Source organism: Mya arenaria, chromosome 6, assembly GCF_026914265.1.
Source record: "Mya arenaria isolate MELC-2E11 chromosome 6, ASM2691426v1".
Classification (NCBI taxonomy): Eukaryota; Metazoa; Mollusca; class Bivalvia; order Myida; family Myidae; genus Mya; species Mya arenaria.
The window spans coordinates 73,960,348-73,981,999 of NC_069127.1; the positions used below are offsets into that span (position 1 = coordinate 73,960,348).

A 21,652-nucleotide genomic window follows, 5' to 3' on the forward strand; every position below is an offset into this window, starting at 1 on the left:
GACAGTTGTCTATGCCTTGTGACCCCAAACTATTTTGGTTTCATTTGAAACTGGTTTATATGTAGGAAAAGAATATGTAAAACATATCACCAATAAAACGAAGAAAGTATTTTATAAAATAAATAAACTCTGTAAAAGCTTTACATCAATTTATCATAAAAAGTAAAGTCTATGGTAAAGCAAGTGATATAGTAGTTTATTCTTAATTTCCCTTAGTCATTGGTTTAAATCGTGTTTGTTGAAAAGATTTAGGTGTGATTTTGCTCCAATGCTGCCATATTTTACAAATATGATTTTTTAAACTGCGTTTAGTGTCATAAATTTTGTTTTTTCCTAAAGACTAGAGCATCAGTAAAGTATTACTATCAAATGCAAAAAAATTGTTTATCCTTTCTTTAGATAATTCATTTAAAATCAGTTATTGTAGTTTAACTTAGTGAAGTGTAGCTTTAAAATATACTGGTAAAAAGTCTTCACATTAGTAGAATTGCTGTTTTTTCACTCCAGTAACAATAGTAGCACAATAATATCTTTATGTAGTCATTCTTTTATTAAATGTTGGCTTACGATTAAAAATATAATAAGTACAGATGTTGTTTTTCGTTTCCATCTAAGTTATCATTTGAAATAGACGAATATGACCAGGAAATGACTAGTCGAACCCATTCGTCTTTATTTCATAGCCCAGTTAATTGACATAACATCAAAAAGCCTTCAATAAGTGCTGACTGATTTAACCACAAGTCAACAAAAAGTGGTTTCATCAGTAAAATGAAATACAATAAATGCAGGAAGGCAATTCCGACTGGACCAGAACAATCAATACTGATTTATCCAATAATATATATCAAATATCGACCACAGTAGTATATCCCTTGTGTAATTCTAGTACATTAATAATGGAAGTGAACGAGTGTGTCGAGTTTTGTCTTATCAGTACTGTAATTAGAGTTCAACAATCTTAATTTCTCCATTCTAAAAAAATATAACTGTTTATTTACTTGCTTTCATTTGCATATTTTCTTTCAAATAGGCTTCTTGCAAATATATATAATTTTATATATACTTGTATTTCCTCCATAATGCTATGGAGAGCAAAACTACAGTTTATAAATGTACAACACAAGTTAAAAACATGACAGTATGCAATTAGAGAAATATTCATTTTCGAGTACTTATATTGGAATTCCACAAAAATGGTATTACCAGGCCTGTGTGTGTCTTTTTCATATTGCTTTATCAATATTTACTTAACTGTATAAGTAAACATAAAGCATAATTTAGAGACCAATATTAAATATACACATTTAAGATAATATCCACATTGCATGCATTTCCTAGATACGAAAACGAAATACAAATGTATCTAGGTAAATTTGCTTAATAAATATCACATCCTTTATACACATAAATGATATATATAAATAGTCATAACGATATATCAGTTATGATGTGCCAGCATGTCTGGGCTTATCAAATATCTCAGAAAGCAATGTGAACAAGCTGCAAATGAGGTTCACAAGATATACAGACGTTATTCTTATGAGGCAATCAACAGCACATTCCATCAGTTTATTGCTCTGTATGACTGGCCTTAACGAAATGAAACTAGCATAATTCAATGGAGTGTCAGAGTTGGTGAGAACATATTTTCACATTAAATGCCGTTTCGCATCATGAGCACTACAGAAGCAAATTCGATGCACAACTAAATTGTCTATTAATAAATCACAATGAGTGCATTGTCGTATATAGTCCCTTTCAGTTGTTAGGCTAATAATATTCATCATTTGTTTACAAATGAATCCAATATCATTGCCTTTGTTGGCCAGCAACCAAAGATATGCTGGTTTATTGTCACATGAAAGTTTGGACATTAACTCTCCATCGTCATCACGCGAGCACAAGGACATCAACTGTCGCCGTTTCTCAGCAAAGATTACATTTTTGTTCAATATGGTCTTCCAACATGATTTCGACGGGAATGTACCATAGTATATATAATCAGTAATATAGTTTATGAGATTATACTTCTGTAAACATCTATATATATCAGGTATGGATCCAAGGCTTTGTTGGTCATAATTCATAAATCTCGCCAGCCTATGATTAAAAACTAGATACGCATTTCGTAAGCGGCATCGCTGTCCTAGGAACTGTAATTTCCTCTTGTCAATACAAGTCTCCACTGAAGTAATATAATTGCATATAGCGCAAAGTCCGTGCTTACTGTGTGCTTATAGGACTGTATAAATATAACACAGACCATGTGAGATCTCTTCAGTTTGACGATATCGTTTTTGCATATGTTTGTCCATAACTCACTGCCTTCGTTGTTATAACTTATATCTATTTATTGTTGTTTTTTGCCTTCTTTGGCCTTTAGGTTAGCCATTTTTATATAAAGGTATTGAAAACGATTTAATTGTTACACGTGCAATAGTCAATTATACAATTGCTTATCATACTAGGGGTGCATTCGAAGCGTGTGTTCTGGACAGTGTTCCTAATGTTCTTCAGCACAGACCATCCGAATATACCGGAACAGGAAGTGTAATTCCAAGATGGCTGACTATGCAATGTGTGTTGCAGTTATATTGCAAGAATTTGTAGAAGACGACGAGATTGAGCAAAAACGCGATCACTCTCCTTTGTTGATGGCAACAATCCTTCAAACAATGTAAGTAGGTGCATCGTTAACAATTGTCAGTCTTGTATCATGAGTGCAGACTTACGTCGAATGAATAAGCCGCATAAACATCATTTTATTTAATAATATAAGGCAAAAATCTATGTTTTTAGGACGAAATCAATAGTTGAATAGATTAGTAATTATAAACCCACTGATGATGTAGGGTTATGTTGCTTTGCTCATGTCCAAATGGTTTCCAGTCAATAACTTAATAACGGTTAAGCGCAGGATCCTCAAACTTATAAGGGTGGTAGATGACCCCTATTAATTTTGAGGTCACAAGGCCAAAAATCAAGGTCACTGCAGTTTTCAACTGTAAAATGGATTCTAGACCTAGTATCCTCTAACTTAGTAGGGAGGTTGGTCAGCGTCAGATATTGAGGTCATTAGGTCAAAAGTCAATGTCGCTGTAACCTTTAACATAAATGACTATTTGGCTGCCATTGGGCATACATGTTTAACAAACGAATGGCGATGTGGCAGAGAATCGAGCACTTGCGTGTTTAAAACACTGCACTTACCTAACCAGACAAAACTTTTCTTATGATTATAAAAGAACAAATGTATTTTTTATTAAAAGTATTTTATTTATAGTCAGTCTTTGTTTGTCTATTGCAGTGCGGTTGAAGAAAAGTCTCGCATCCGAGGTTATGTAGAGGAAGTAGTCCCGCATTATACAGAAGACTTCGGAAGAATGTTTCGAATGAAACCAGCTATATTTTATTCCTTGCTAGATTACAACAAAAACTTTCCTGAAGTACTACCTGCAGGACCAGGCAGAAGAGATCCAATAAGTATTCAAAAACAGCTTCTCATTACCCTGTGGTATGTTGGTGGAAAAGATAGTATATCAAGATTTGCTGATAGATTTGGTGTTTCAGAATCAACTGTTGTTGCTTGCAGAGATAAAATTATGAAAGCTATACTGAAAATAAAAAAACAGACTTATAAGATGGCCAACTCAACAAGAATTGCAAAACGAGGAACAGGAATTTGCACGACGAAATGGTTTTCCGGGGATTGTAGGAGCAATTAATGGGACACATATTGAAATAAAAGCTCCGAAAAACAACCCACAATGTTATGTCAACAGAAAACATTTCCACTCCTTACAGTTACAGTGTGTTTGTTTGCACAACAGACTGTTTAGCCATGTTTTTGTTGGATACCCAGGTAGCGTACATGACTCACGGGTATTGCAGAACTCTGACCTATGGGATATGGGTATAGCGAAATGCTATTATGTCTTTCATATTTTGGGTGATGCAGCTTATCCACTTTGGAAGTGGCTGTTAACTCCTTATCGAGACAATGGTCACTTGTCTCCACAACAGAAGAAGTACAATTATTACCATTCCAGCAACAGAATGGTCATTGCGAGATCTTTTTCCCTCCTCAAATCTAGATTCAGGCGGCTGCATATGATAGATACACACTCTGTTGCAAAAGCTTGTGAAATTATAATGACTTTTTGCATTCCTCACAATTTGTGTATAATGGAAAATGACGTTTTTGATGATGATCTTGCAGATGAAGGTTGTAATAACAATAATGCAAACATTTGTCAAGAAGCAAATGCTGAAGGTGTTCTAAAAAGAGACGTATTGCACAAAATCTTGTTTTTGTTGCATTAGTGCATTAGTGTTACTGTGCTTGTTGATATCAACATTGTGCACATGCATGTAAATACCACATCTATACAGACGTCGGACACATTATTGAATTGTTTTCTTGTGCAAATGATCTATGGAGTAACAAATAGGGCAATACAACAATGAAAAGTTTGGTTGTTGTTTGTTTTGTTTATCTATACTTATTTCCAAAATTATAGGTGATGTCTCGGCGGTCAGTCCACCTAAATGGTGTTCCTGGTTTTCAAACCAGTACTTAATTTCTCCACTAGAAACAATCTGCTTCCTAGCTTGTACGAGTAATGTTAAATTATTTTGACATCAAAGTACCATTTAGCCTTTCTGTGCATTAAACAGTTTCATTTTAAAATTTCATGTTGAAACAAGAAATTAAGTAGTCACTGAACAGTGACGATCGCCACCGAAGTAAGGCTTTGAAGCTGAGGAAGGGATATAATGTATATAAATTCTGTTAATCTTTGACCACTAAAAGAGTGACATTGACCATGGAGCTAGGGGTCTGGGTCTTGCGCATGCCAGGTCGTCTTATGGTATTGAACTGGTATTTACCATTTATACCAAGTTATTTCAATATCCGTGCATGAATTACAGAGTTATGGACCGGGCTCGAAACAGACCCTGTTATTCTTTTACCTCTAATTGTGACCATGACCTTGGGGTCTGGGTCTTTCGAATTACACATTGTCTCATTATTGTCAACATTTATGCCAAGTTATTCGAAATTCCTCTATGGATAAAAATGTTAAAGCCCGGACAAGGTGGAACGGATGCACGTACGCACACACGGACAGACAGTGTAATTACTATATGCCACCCTCTGGGTGCATAAAAAATTATTTGTCGGAAACAAATAGTTGACGCCTACCTTCCACCGACATTCCGCAGTCTAAGTACAATTTCAAACTTGGTTATATATTCCGTGCTTTAATGGTTAAGGGAAGACAGCACTCTCATTTAAACACAAATGACTTCAAAATAATAGATATTTTATCAACTTTATTTCCAAAAACAGAACATGTTTAAACAACAAAACTTCAACAACCAATACTAAAATGGAAATGGTGTCCCTGCGAAAAGCCAGCTTTTTGAAAGAGTGTTCCTTGTTTCACTTGTGGTAACTCGATGCACAATCCCTTTTAAGTTGTGCAGTAGGGCAGGTATGGAAATGTAGCTTTTCACATGAGACAATAAAATATCACAAGAGGAATACCATATAAGCATTTTGATCAGAATGTTTTAACTGAAATAATAAACAAGAGGCCACAGCCACTAAAATCGCTCACCTGCTTTAAGAATGAATGGGGACGAAGGAGTTACGGGATATTAGACAGTCTCTAGATCTGACTCTACATGGTCGCCAAGGCCAATATAATTCAGCATTTTAAGAATTAAAGATCCTATGGCAACACATTTTACATCTACTTGAGATATGAAAGAATTATTTTCCTTGCGACATTGTCAATATGTGAAAATAGTTACGACACTGATGCACATCATGTATTCAATATTTATAAAGTGTCACTGGACATAAGTACCATGAAATACATTCATTTTTGGACACATATCTTGGAATGCTTGATTAGAATATATCATATCATAGAAGTGCGTTTTGCATCACAGTTCTAATATATATCAAATTCACAACCTTCATTGAATGCAGCATTCATTTTTCAATGAAACAGAAATAACAATGTCATCAGTTCAAGCAGATATTCCACCTGTGGGAACATAAACAACTCCAAAATATGATCTGCATATAGCCACATTGATATGCAGCAAGTACTAAAAGTAGTAAAAACTGACTTGAACATTTTGTAAAGAAAAAGTGCATATAATTTACATAGTTACTGGGAATGCAACAGCATATATTATTTCTTAATATAATTATATACTCCCGTCTGATTCTATGTTCAAACAAACTAACAAACAAACAAACAAACAATATAAACTAGACAACTCTTCAAACAAAACTAAATACCCAGGTAAAACTATGGCAAAAATCACAAATGCGGAATGTTATCTGCGTATACCTGAGTATTACCTAGGGATAACCCTAGTTAACCATGTCTAAATTTCCGAACTTAACCAATATCAACATTCTAATTACCCTCACTGAGGAACAAAAATCACCGAAACAAGTGACATAGTCAGCATGTACAATGATGTAAAATTCCGAACAATAATGTGACACAACAAAATTAATCAGAAAAAAACGCCTTTTTCGTAACCAATGTAAATTTTGTTATATAGCACATATTTATGTTGCTTATTCTAATTATCCTTACTTAGGGACAAAAAGCAATGAAACAAATGACATAATTAGCATGTACACTGATATAAAATTCTAACCAATAATCTGACACAACAATTCAGAACAAATCAATTACGGTAACCAATGTAAATTTTGTTACATAGCACATATTGTATGTTGCTAATGTTAGCTAGTTTTGTCAAAGTTACTTGCCTATAATTAAAATCAAAGTGCTGAAAGCACTGATGAACTAGGGCTTCATTTAGGGGAATGTTGATAACCATGTTCTAAGCATTAAACAAATCGGCTCGCATCACAAGGGGTCACTGTTTAATGGGCTAGCTTAAACTTTAGACTAAAACTGCTTGCAAGCTGCAAAGGATATTTTAAAAGTGTGGGTAGAGGGAGGGGGGGGGGGGGGCTAAAGTGTTTAATCAGATAAAGTCATAGTTCTTTTGAAATTCTCAATGTCGTTAAATCAGACCTAAACAAATTAATTTACGTGGTTGGCGTATGTTAACCAAAGTACACATAATTGTTTAATTTGATTAAATCATTTTATATCAAAGGTTTGTTATTTGCAGTTTCAGAGAAGATTTTCAATGATGTAATTATATCCTATATAGAAAACCTGTCACCTCTTTTTCAGGGGAGCTTTAAACCACAGGGCCATACTTTGGATAATATTTGTAAAAGACATCAATAAATGCAACAGTAGGCCATTCTTGTATTGTCCTCTGTCTCTGTCCTGATAGCTCCCTATCTCAATAGTTGCAAATGGTTGTAGGTTCATGATTCTCCTGGTCATTGGTCATACAGAAAGATGTTGAATGTAGAATCAAGAAGCTTTCATTTCAGGCACTCCGAATTGAATAGAACTGTAACATTTGGAGTGCCTAGAATTCGTTAGATTCCTAGGCAACATGTATCAGGTGTTGCAGTACATTTACTTTACTACAAATACTTTTACCCGTCCTTGTAAATCTAAAAAAGCTTTCATTTCGCAAAAGTAGTTCATATATTAAACTATAATAAGGTTTCTAAATCAGAGTTTGAATAATTCTGATATCAAGATGTGCCTTTAATTGCAGCATTGTTATGTCCAACTCATGATGTCAATTGAGCTGGTTAAGCAATACTGCATTTCCTTGGTGTGGGGATTGCATTATATACTTGAATAAACAAACAGTTTTTGCGTTGGAAAGTACAATGTATTGACAATGTTGCATGCAATTTTCTTGACCTGACTCCATCCACGCCTTAAATCTTAGATCAACATGTACTTGGGGCTATGTGTTTTATCAATGAAAACTATAAATTATGTTCAATGTAGTGCCACTTAAGATATATCATACCGAATACAAAAACACTAGCATTTTCTTTAAAACCGCTAGCAATAATATCCTATGTTATGATAAAACCATTGCCAAGGTGGTAATTTGAAAACACTAGAAATTTTATCTGGTCAGGGTTTAACATAGTCTTTCTAGGCAGCTGGACTTGTTTTGCAGTTACTTTGAAAATCTTTAAAAGCTAAACTGATCAAGACTGGAGCAAAATCCTCACAATACCAAAAGGGATTTTAAAGACTTACGAGATCATTCTCATATCACCAATACCATTAGTTTTTATCTACAAACTTAAGTCAACATAAAAATGTTTTACATTAATATTGCAATGAATAAAACATATTGCAATAACATAGCAAGCAAGCCTAAACATGAGATTTCAACATTTTCCAGATAAACAATAAATAAGTTTACTTAATAATTTTCTCGATACTTACACAAGCTGGAAAATGGTCCCTTTTTGAATACTTCACATATTTCATGGCTTTCATCATTCAAACTAACATTTCGCTTGTTATTTCAATATTCAATGATTTGGTAAACATTCATAAATGATGGTTAAAATTAAGATTCATACTAATCATGCCGACCAAAAACACCTGACTGACCAATTAGAATCCAATTTCGGCAGGGCTTATTGGTGGTTCAGTGAAATCAACCATAACCTCCCACAATCTGCACTGAACAACAGTAAATGCATTGTTTCCATTGTTCTTATTTTCATAAAGTTAGAAAACAACTGCAGTGAATAAAATTTATTCCTTATCACTGAGAGAAAGTTTAGAATGAACGAAGCCGACGGTTGCATTTAGTGGGATATCAAATCCTACAAATGTATTCATCATTTTATGTAACCGTATTTAGTATAAATGTTAAAGTTTTGAAAGTCTAAAAGTTTCAATTTTTGTATATTTTGTGCTTCATTTAATTTCATTGAAATGTATTTTTCTTAGAGTTCAATCCCAAGCATACTTGTTCACATTTAAGTGCAAGAAAAGTCTCTAAATTATGATCTGAATAAATTTTTATATTAATGTTAGGTCACATAAAAGATAAACAATGTATTGTGCTTTTTAAAAATAACAGTTTTTCATCTGTTTAAAATTATTTCAAATGCTTTATTCTCAAATTGGTCACACTTGTTGAACTTTGTACTGTCTTCTTTTTGTCTGTCTCAAATTTAATACAGCATTGGCTTCACCTGTTGTTTATTAAAGGGACTGTACACCAGAATGGCACCAAAAAAGTTGGATTTTTTTCTTTAACGAATCTAAGGAAAAAAAATTAATAAACTATTTTACTCTTTGATATCGTTATTGTAAATAAAATACCAAAATGTTAAAAAATTGCAGTGCAGTGTCGAATCCACTATGCTATGAAGACTGGGTGGAATTTCCAGATATATACCTAACTCGCTTAAATCACGTAATAACATCAACGGCAGATTACGCATAAGGAATGAATTATACTCGGTAGACGTACAATTTACTTAGTAATCTTTTTTTAATGGAAAAACACGAAATAACATCTATTAATTAATCATTTGTTAACTATGTGCATCATCAGTTAGTTAGTTTCAATGCATTAATTCGGTACACATCGATACCAAGTTAATGTCAGGTTTCTATAAAAAAGAAAGTTTTTTCTTTTTCATTATTAACTGAGTACAGCCCATTTAAAATGTACCTTATAATGTCTGTGACTTATCAAATATTTAATAGTGATGGTCTGCAACCAAGATTTGTTTGAATTATCAAGGTTTCAAACTGCATTGTGTATGCGATTGGAAAGCTAATCTTGAAAGCTCCCTTAGTATATTTTTTTTTTAAAACATAGACCCTGCAAGGTACTCATATTTGGATGATTCATAAAGATTTGCAGTTATTTATGTATAATTGCATTTATTGATACAGGTTACCTTTTTCAAATCTATGATTTAGATTGCAAAGTATAACTTATATAAATAAATATATATTCTTAACTTCTAATAAGTAATTAGTTAATTTGTCAACTGCGCACCAAAACACTGAATCTGTATGTATACGCAAGCTTATGCATCAGTCAATTAATTGTAACCATGCAACCCCCCCCCCCCCCGGTCCAGGGAATAGCGGGGACTTACTTTCGGTCCAACCAACCCAAGCTAAAATCCCCGCCCTGCAGGGATGATCTGATGGCAAAGTCCCCATCAAACCCCCCCAGCACCCAAGGGACATTCGGTTAAGACACATCCGCACTGTATTTTCCACGAAGACCCGATACTGCGGGGCCACCTGAAAGGTAAAAACACGGCCCATTTCCCCGGTATACCCCCGGATGTGGGGGCCCTGGTTACAATTGACTGGTGCATGCTGATCCATAGTAATCCAATCTCATGCCAAGACGATTTCTGATCTGACATTAAGTTATTCTTAAGCATAAAAAAGCCAGCATTTGAGAAAGACTGTTGTGAGGTTAAATCTTCATTACTTCACTATGCCACAACATTGGGTGATTACTGATTTTCATTCTTGGCGAGGAAACAAAAAGTGAGCTCAAAGCGTCTTCAGAAAAAGAACTTTATGCACCAGTCAAATGTAACCACGCCCGCCCCCCCCCCCCTCCAGGTCTGGGGAATACTTTGACTTTCAGTCCAACCAATCCCCTATAAAATCCCTGCCCTACCCTTGCGGGAACGAACTGGTGGTAAAATCCCTGCCAAATAACCTCGCACCCCAAGGATCTTAGGTAAGGGTAATACCCCGCTATATTTTGCGGGAAGACAAAACCACCGCAATCATCAGGCACTGCGAGGACACCGCTGAAAGGTGAAAACACTGCCCTTTGCCCTAGTATACCCCGAGGGGGGGGGGGGTAACAATTGACTGGTGCATAATAAGAGTAGAAATCAAAAGTGAGCAGGCAAATGGCGATGGTTTATCACACAATGTCATTGAACAAAAGGTACTTACACTGAATTGGAAACATCTGTACGCAGGGGTTCCAGTCTTGACCCAGAAGAAGGAATTTGACTTAAAAATAGCAAAAGAGTACAAACAGACTCCTAGGATTTCAGCTCTGGGGTCTGTGTTTAAATCTTGAAGGGCTTTCAAACACGTTTTCATATATTTATCATAACGAGCCGAATATTCGTTCATGAAAACTACAAAAAGCAATATACTAACTCTTGATATTATCGTTCTTAATTGATACATACACCCCATTTTTTCATGCCAATATCTCCGTGCATTGAAATTTCTTGAAACCAATTATCCAAAACAAAACACAAATCACTAAAGAATCAAGGAATCCATGAAGCCGTCTGTTTTTGCATTGTAATGCGCAATTCAATTTGGGGAAATTCCCAGTAGAATACGGAGCTCCAATTATTAGTCAGTCACCAATAATGTAAGATAACTCGAGGAGCCTCATAGAAATAAAAATCTAACGAAATGTTTTCTCTTTTTTCCTCTGTGTTTCCTCTGTGTTGAAATAGAAGTCAATTATTCAAATACAGTTCATATGTCATACATAATCTCGTCAAGCTTGACAGCTTAAGAACATAAACGGAACTTAAATCAGATGATTCACTAGTGTGCAATATGAACATGGTTTTGAAAGGAAATTTTCAAATGATGATGGAATGGTGCGCATTATATATACTATACGAGCAAACATAAAAGGGGATTTGGCAATGGAGCCAAGCATAATTTTGTTTTTGTTTCATTCTGTGTGCTCTGTATATGGGCTCTAGAAATTTGACTGGATCGTTTATTGTCATTAAACTGTCTTAATCAAACCAAAACTGTTGTTAACTAAATAATCTTTCTATTACAGTACTACAATTAGTATTCTTCATTCAAATGGTCTGAGAATGTTGACAAAAGCAAAGGTAAGTGACGACGACATAATTTCCTACATATTGACTTCATTTCCTGTACCAGGAAATAGATAACACAGGACCTCACCGGATTAATTGTATCTATAAATGCGGTTTAAATGATAGCCAATGCATTAACTTAATTATACATGACGCAAACGACTGCAATATATACACTACCTGCCGACGAAAGTGTAGTAGTAAGAGGCAGTCTCCAAGATATTAGTTTAGCACCATTGACATTTATATAGTTTCATTGTATAATTGAATAGATTAAGACCGTTCCAACCGTTCTACATAATTATCTACAGTACATTATTAACCTCGGGCTTGTACCTATATACATAATGTAAATACTTAGATATCTTGAACGGTTTGGATGGCTAAGGTTGGCACAACGACCACGACAGCCGCATGAATGCTGTGACAATACCTCGACGTTAAATCTTGGTAAAACCAACGATCTAATAATCCATGCTATAATGTGTCATGCAAATACCAATGCCAGCATATTTAAAACGAATATTATATGAACTTATCAGAATGCATTCGCAATAGTGTGATCGTAACGTACATAACAATAACTTATATGTTTTAAATGTTATTTCACTGATTACTCTCTATAGACCAACGGAAAGCATAACACTGTTCTCTATATTTATTGCAGCCATCTTGGACGCCTTCTTAGATTTCTCGGTTTGCATCACGGGTTGGCAATTTATGCCACAATTGCCACCAATTCCATATTCAACATCAATTGCCGAACATTTATTTTTGGTAGATAACAGTACTCTCTAAAGAGGCAACCGCATTGTCACCTTGTTATGGGTATAAACGCAATATGATGATTTTTTTGTACACGATCATTGTTCTTTAAAATCCTAGACATGAAATAGCAGGTTAATATAAAAAGGTTTAGCTTAACATATCCAAACGTATATCTAACATTTGCGATAAAAGATATATGCATTATTTAATGATTTTATGATTTTGTCCGATGTTGTATTCAAATTTGTTAAACATTTAAAGTTAACAGAATACATTACGCCCGCATTGTTGGAAAATTCGCTTTTTGAATACGCGTTATTGTTCCTTCCATTGATTCCGTTTATTATTGTCTGCCAAGTTAAGGAAAATATAACGTTCAATTCATTTTCATTACCATAAATTCATCATCAACTTGAATTCATCAAGTTAAAAGACATGTTATACATTTCTTTTTATACAAAAGTCATTGATTTAATTTCCAATTAATTCTGCACATATATGAATTAATTCAGAATAATATATGGGATTCGGAAGTGCCAATCAGATGTTTGCGTAATAAAAGAGAATTCGCAAACGTTGTAGTGTTATATGATTTATGTTGCCTCATGCCATCAATCATGATAGTATTACTATAGATCGCTTGTAAAACCACTTTAACAAATTATCAAAACGTTACTTTCAACATTACATTATCATTGACTGCTCTGGTTTACACAAAATAACCAACATATTTGATTGAAATATTGTTTGAGAGCAACGAAATAGAGAATAATAATTGTTTTACTATATCACAACATAGTTCACCGAGTTAGAATCAAACGCTATAGTTCACGAGTGACGAAGCCTACGAGTAGAAAGGTTGTTTTCACTGCGCCTTTTTCAGAACTGATAACTCCTATTAATAGAAGAATTTTGTTGAAGAGAGTTAATATTAAAGGAGGGGGTAGAGTAGTTTTATAACTACTCAATGTTTACGTTATTGAAGGCTCGTGGTTAACGAAAACAATTTTCCGACAGTATAAGTTGAATCTAGTCTTGGAAAAATAGAAATATAAATTTCGAACTAAAAAAATTCACTTTTGCTGTGAACCGACTACCTTAAGGTTTTGTTGCTATTGTGTATGTATTGATATTGATGAACATTGGCATGATATTGATATAGACGCATTATCTAAACAGAAACAAATCCATATGGCCGCAAAATACTATGTCTTCTGTCTATCATCCTTTCAAACATATAATAATAATAATAATAATAATAATAATAATAATAATAATAACAATAATATCAATAATAATAATAATAATAATAATAATAATAATTTGTTTCGTCTAGTTTCCATTGACATAAATTATTGCTTTCAACATTGCGTCATCAACAAGACGTTATTCTCTAAATCAACCGAAGTTGATTAGAAGAATTAGCGGAAATAATGTTTCTATATAGTTTCAAACTATACACAGCAGTTACGCCCCTTTCATGTCTTTATATCTTATATTAAAATGCGTATTAAGCAGATTAATAAATGACACACAGTGCTAATGAGTGATCATATTCGCGGCAGTGAATCAAGTTCCGCGGGTTTAAGCCGTCGGACAATTATCAGCATGTCTGTCGTCCATAGCAATTCCATAGGGCGCATTATGTATGTACTTTGTTCATTTAAAACCATTCAAACAAATATCAGTTAAGATAACATACCCCTGCTATGATGCACAATTGCTATGTCGGATGACATGTTTAAACGTCAACTGCATATTGTTTCACAAAGAGCTCGTGCTAACAAGAACATTAGGATGCCCTACCGCAGCAGTCCAACTGCCATACTCAATTGAACTGAGAGGTGTTTGTTCATAAAGTCATCATGTTTAAGGCTTTGTAACGCCGCATAGCAGATTCGCCGCATAAACGTATATTTTTCGTTGATGTGGTGATTTCCAATGCATTAACAGGGCGACCACGTTTATGCGGCGACGCTTAACGCATAAAGTAGAAATTATTTACATGGGGCGCAACTGTGCCTTTTTGCCACATACAGAGGATTAACTTAACCATTTATTATATAACAAAAAAATAGAGTTCTAATATTTCAGCAAAAACGATGACGTTGATGATGATGATGATGATGATGATGATGATGATGATGATGATGATGATGATGATGATGATGATGATTATGAAAATGATGATGATGATGATGATGGTTGTGGGGATGATGATGGTGGTGGTGGTTGTGATTGTGGTGATGATGATGGTGGTTGTGATGATGTTGTTGATTATGATGTTGATTAAGATTAGGGCGTAGCATATTACTGTCATTTTGAAAAAAATACTGGTAATGTTGGCAGGCAAACTTGTCAACTTTAAGGTAATATTTTAAAGTTATGAATGCGCTTGTATCATTAATGGATATACTAAACATTACCTTCCTTCCACTATTGAAAATGCTGATACTAGCAAAAAATATCGCATTAAACTTTCTTTTAGCGACAAGGGTATAGATCTTCTTAATCTAAATAAATTTTTTAAGAATAAAAATGTAGAAAAATGTATTCCACAATACTTTAAGAATAAAGAAATGCCAATGATATGTTACAAATATAAAAAGCCTATTAGAAATTTCATATTTAATTATAATAAAGTAGTATCAGAAGATGATATTTCCGCAAATACACCTTCTTCATGAGAATGTATTGACTCCATGTACCGCTACAACCCTGTTGGGCATATTGTTACAGGAGATTTTTCTTTTATTAAAAATAATCTTCTTAGAAAACTGCTTAATAAAGGTCCTAAATACCGGATTGCATCTGAAATTAATTTCCATACATGTAAATTAGAATTGACAGACACTTTATCCAAATATAGTAAAAGCTGGTGCAAAAGAGAAGGGGTTGATCCAAATGCCTTATTGCCGAGGATTAATAAAATATTGTACCTAATAGATAAGAAAATAGAGTTTTTTAACAATAATCCGTTGGCACTTCCCCCAAAATCTATTTCGATAACTCCAAAAATGATAATGGATATCAAATCCCTACATAAAAAACTTGTATTTGTACCAGCTGATAAAGCAGCTAATAATGTAATCATAGTTTGACGTTTATATTATGTAAATACTATTATTGGAGAGTTACAATCTTCCAGAACTTACAACTCTAGCCAACTAGATGAAGAAAGTGTTATTAAAAATCATATTGATTATAAAGCTAAATTTCAAGTTCTTTTGAATGATGATCATAAAAACATTCCTACAATACACTGGTTGCCTAAGATGCATAAAAATCCGTATAAATCACGATTTATTGTTAATTCTATTTCCTGCTCTACTAAACAAGTTTCAATTTTACTTACATCATGCTTAACTGCTATAAAGTTTCATGTGAAAAAATACTGTAGTGAAGTTTATGAGAATTCTGGAATTAATCTCTTTTGTTCTATCAATAATTCTTTAGATTTAGTTAATGATTTTGAAAATAGACGGTATAAAGTCTCAGTACTTAATACTTATGACTTTTCAACGTTCTATACATCTATTCCACAATCTTTAGTTACAAACAAATTGACTCCTCTTATCGAAAAAACTTTTGCGAGGGAGAAAACTACTTACATGGCAGTTAATGTTAAACAGGCTTTTTTTAATAGTGATCGCTCAGATAAATATATCTATTGGACATGCACAGATGTCATTGAAGTTTTATATTTTGTACTCAATAATTCTTTTCTTAAATTTGGTAAATGTCTATATCAGCAAACTATTGGAATTTTAATGGGAGCCAATTATGCACCTTTACTTGCAGACCTCTTTTTATACTGCTATGAAAGTGAATATATATTAAAATTATTTAAGTCTGGATATCTAGCTCTTGTTAATAAATTCAATAGCACGTTTGATGATATTCTAAGTTTAGATAATCCTGTGTTTACAGATAACATTCATTCGATATACCCTTCACAATTGCAACTAAATAAATCTACTACATCCGTTTTAAAAGCATCCTATTTAGATTTGCAACTAGAAGTAAAGGAAGATATATTGAGCATCAATCTTTATGATAAACGTGATCATAACGATTTTAATTTTAAAATAATTAATAACCCGTCTTTAGATGGTGATGTTTCTATTTCACCATCGTATGGTGTTTTTATTGCACAGTTAATACGATTTGCTAGAATATGTACAGATGTAAAAAAAAATCAGCTCTCGCAGTAAACTAGGTATTGTACGTCCTCTTAATAATATACGCAAATATTTTAATCGCATGGCTGTGTTTTAATCATCTTTTTTCAATCATGTTTTGAAGAAGTGCCCTCTTTGAAAAGTTCAATTATTTTCACCCATAATATTGTCTTATTTGACATCTCAGTTGGGCACATCAGGGCACATCAGCGGATTATGGATGAGGTACAATTGCGCATCCTTTGATATTGATTTGATACACATTTACTATATAACATGTGATAGTGTGGACACGCAAATGAGCAAATTGTCTGTCCTAAGTGTCGTATGCTTAGGATTAGGACTGATTCTTATCGTCAAAAGAAATAATCGTCAACAGCATAATTGTGTGCTAAATTTTTAGAAATAGCCTACATTAAACGAAACTTCTTTCAGATACATATTATCTTTTATCACAAAACAACATCAGATTTTCAGAGGTCCTGTGTTTTAAAATGGATACAACCCAATGAGATTGTATCGCGAAGGGCCTTAAAGACCTAGTTTAAGCCTTCTATAAGTGAACCACCCCCCCCCCCCATAAAAAAAAAACAAACAAACAAACAAACGTGTATTTGTACACAACCTCGGTTAATTGATCTTAATCTTATTGCCTAATTGGCTTATCAGGTCTCCAATCTGAGTATCATGCTGTGCAGTTTTCGATGTTTTATTATATAAATGGACCCTAAATGGCCCTGAGCCAATAAACGAATACGCAGGAAATTGTCCCCTACTGTGACACCAGTGCAATTAGCAGGAGATGCACAGCAGGGGTTATCATGCCAAACATTCCTTAAACTAGGCCTTTTAATTGATTCAGCATAATGGACATAGTAGCATTCGAGATATTCGTTCAGCATCATGTGACTAAATATAATAGTTTGCAAGAGTTCTACAAACAAGTGTTCACTAAAAACTAAATACAGAGTATGTGAAAATCCCCATGTTACAGCATGCGCTAGTAAAATGCGTCTTCAATATAAACGCGACACATTCATAATTTAACATGTAAAACTATTGGTCAATTTTGTTCCGTTATATTCATCATTTATTTTAATGGATTTGCTTAATGGCTGTCGTTGTTTCGCTAAAAGCATGAAACAAAATTAGATATCATGGCTCGATTTCTGCATTTAATTTAAAGAAATAATAACAAAATTTCCAAGCTGTTACCCAATTTATTGCGCACACATTAAGTACTTTATTGAAACGCAATATGCAATATTCAACTATTGATGCATACCTTTTATGGCGGGCTGTATTATCAAAATGCATTTAAATTGTTGACTTGCAAACAGTTGGATCTGTATAAAGGCAGACTCTTAAGTTTTTAAACTGTAACGTACAACTCTTGTCACAGTATCGTTTCGTTGTTGTTTTTTCCGAAAGCCGTTTGTTCACGACAAAGCACAAAGTACCAAGGCAGCCTTGAAGCCGTATTGTATTGCCAATGTCCTTCCCCAAGGGACAATTCTCCCGGTATAACATTGAGTTCCCATCATTTTTCATCCATAGCGTTACACGCTCGAAAACCCTCAGATTGAGTCTTATGATTAATGGTTCCTCTGTTGTATAGAAAAATCAAAGTTCTTGACCTTGGAAATATGTCAACACTATTTCGTTACAACAAAACACATATCAAGTGCAATTACGACGTTTATGGAGTTATTGACATAAACAAAAATTCAATATCAGAGAGTACAAACGTATATGTGTTCCATCACCAAAAAATAAAAACACGTGTAATACGAGAAAGTAATTACACGTCCACCATGTTGTCTCTAAAAATCATTTCTAGGTATCATAATTTGTTTGAAATTTTATAAAAGTTGGCAAAAGTTATCAGCAATTTTCGAGAAGACGGAGCGTTTATATATGCATCTATCCAAATATATGTATTCAAAACGACAGCTTGTTAAATGGTTTCTTTTAAGCGACATAGACATTTTGAAAAGAAAAGAGATAGAACGGCCGATGATCTCTTGAGAAATGATAGATGTTTTTGCAGATTGATTCAATATACCAGATAAGGCGTGTTCGAGTTCAGTTTAAATGAAACTTAGACGTATTCATCCAACGGGAAAAGCAACAAAGTCACACTAGTCTAGTTCAATGATATTGTTGACGTATGGCCCAACTACTAAATCACTAGTATTATCAGAGAGTAAAGTACCCTCCGAGCTTCTTTTCAACGAATACATTTTTTCTATTGGTAATTCTTTTGATGTTTATTTTTGCGATCTTGCCATTGCAATCTAAATGAAAATTACACATTTATTAATGTATTTGAAGTATACTTAATTGATATTATCTTGCTATCTTATGACTAAGAGCTGTCGTCTAATACAGCCTCGATGCTTTTTGAAAAGATTACCGATTACTTGTTTCGGGAACCTTCCGGGATACATAATCAATAATGAATCTTACCATCGGGTCGTTCGGCATGTATTCGCGGAGTGGCATTCGAAGGGTTGTGCTATAAAGACCGAAACCTATCCGAAGTATCCGAATGCGAGGGGGAAGAATGCCAACAGTTCCAGGATTGACCTCCGAATGTTCGTGCGAAAAGGTTGCGGAGACCTTTCAGCACATGCTAAAGAGTTGCCGAATCGTTGGCGGCGATAAAATGCTGAAATGTTGCCTATTGGACTGTCGGTGAATATAAACGATGCCGACCTTTTTTGTTATCAGTTGCTAGTGGGACACCATGGATGTAAGAGTCCTTCACCTTGCAATCAGTTTCAAATCCAAGCTGAAATGGATGCCATTCTTGACCTGGCGTTGTATTTGAGATAGAGACGAAGTAGACGCCATCAATGTTTGGCCCGCTCCTGGTCAATAAGGACAAAACAATACATTGATGCAGAAACTCAGATATGTAGGTGATACCTCCTTCAAAAGTATTTGAGGATTATCCCAACAATGTTTTACGATATACTCTAGCGTCTAATGCATTGCATTCAGAAGATAGAGCACCCGTTCCTGTTGGCCTAAAGCTTGCAATGAAGCTGTAGTACATGGCATGTTAAGACACGTACCATTGCCATTTGACGTCCGTATTTCTGTGGATACTGTTTTCCATTTCGTCCTAGAAGTGTGTACTGCCCTACTTTATGAGTATAAGGATGCAGTTCTAGCTGTTAGCAAGACTCCAGAAGACTTGTGTGAAGTAAACGCCCAAGTCAGAAGTTTAAACATGCCCCATACTCCTGGTGCCCTCGATGGCAAACACATTGGAATTAGGAAACCATCGGGTTCGGGAAGTTTCTATTACAATAATAAGGGCTTCTTTTGGTTAGTCCTTCTGGCGTTAGTCGATATAAACTCTAAGAATATCTTGTGAAACCTGGGGGACATGTCAGACTGCCATATCTTTTATGATCATTCTGAATTGAAGGTGTGTATGGATGACAATAAGTTTCCCACCACCATCGCCAATGATATAGACGGTGGCCGGTGATGACGAATTTCCTGTGAGAACCAACTTAATGAAGCCATACAAGCGAAACCACTTGAACCATAGCCAAATGTTCCACCACTACAGATAAAAATAGTGGAGAACTCATTTCACATTTATTCCTGCTAGACCAGTGCTTGGCCAACTACATGCTTCAACGTCCAGATATGGTCCGCAAGATCGCCAATGCCTGCTTATGCATACACAACGTTTTCAGAATTCAGTATCTTTCTCTTGACTGCAGCCAGTTTTATGCTGACAACATCTGCAACGCCAAGGTACATGGAGTCTGGAGGACAGGAAACACTTTCAAGGGGTTGAGCCAGCAGCTGGAAAAGAAAACATTGATGCTGTTGCAGGTAAGCGTCAGCGGGAATCCACAATTTCTATCGATAAGCAAAGCTGTATCGGTGTCTGTAACGCCAGGATACCCGACGTATGACGATAACTATGAGGATAACTTGCCAAGACACAAAATATACAATAAAACATTTACAGACTTACATTTTAATTACAAAAAAAAACATATTCAAAAAAAATAGTCAGAAGAAACAAGCAAAACGTTGTCAATAATAATTCAATTTTACTAAAGAAACAACTTATCAAGAGTACCATATAAATCACTGATGAAACACTTCCGTATGTTGATTGTGGTGTGTAATAAAAATATACCTGCCGTCTATGAAGCGCTTCCGGGTAGTATGCCAGGAAATGACGTCACTATCCGAAATTTGGAAGTCAATAATCAAAACACCTCGTAAACCCATCACCAATATTGCTTAGTATCAGCCGTCTACCGGTGCCCTCGTTTACTAATGCTCGATGTAGTCAATGCTGGCTGTCTGCCGGTAATCTGTACCCAAGCATTTCTTTTGTTATACATGCCCAAATGAGGTCATGAAATATCGTAAAATAGATTTGCCCCGAATCTTACAATTACAAATCCATTACCAACATCTTTATAAACTTGATATAATAGATATCACATACAGCAAGGAAATGTGTATCCAACAGGCGAGTGTGTGCCGCTCACCACATCCCTTATAAGTGTCCCTTTTGAAAGAACAGAGAAACCTTGAGGCCTTTCCTTAATACCGTCGATCGTAGTTAAAATAACACGGTGGTGAGGCTCATGCTACGTCACATCAATTTGAATAATATTATAATTATTATACTATACTTATCGCAATGTATTGTAACAGCTTCAGAAAAATATAATCGGCCAAACGTCATTCATCAATGCGTTTATAAATCTTCTTTTTTTTCACAAAAAAACAACATATTTATGAGTAACAGGTATTATACACGTTTTGAAAACGTAAACTCTTACTTACCTCAATATATAGGTGAAATACTATTCCCTTATCATCTACAGCGTTGAAAAAAATCATATGGAAAGAA

General features: G+C 34.5%; 1 pseudogene; it reads left to right on the forward strand.

The window, feature by feature from the left end:
- The first annotated feature begins 2,564 nt into the window (after positions 1-2,564).
- Positions 2,565-21,330, forward strand: LOC128238029 (uncharacterized; annotated as a pseudogene).
- Positions 21,331-21,652: the final 322 nt, after the last annotated feature.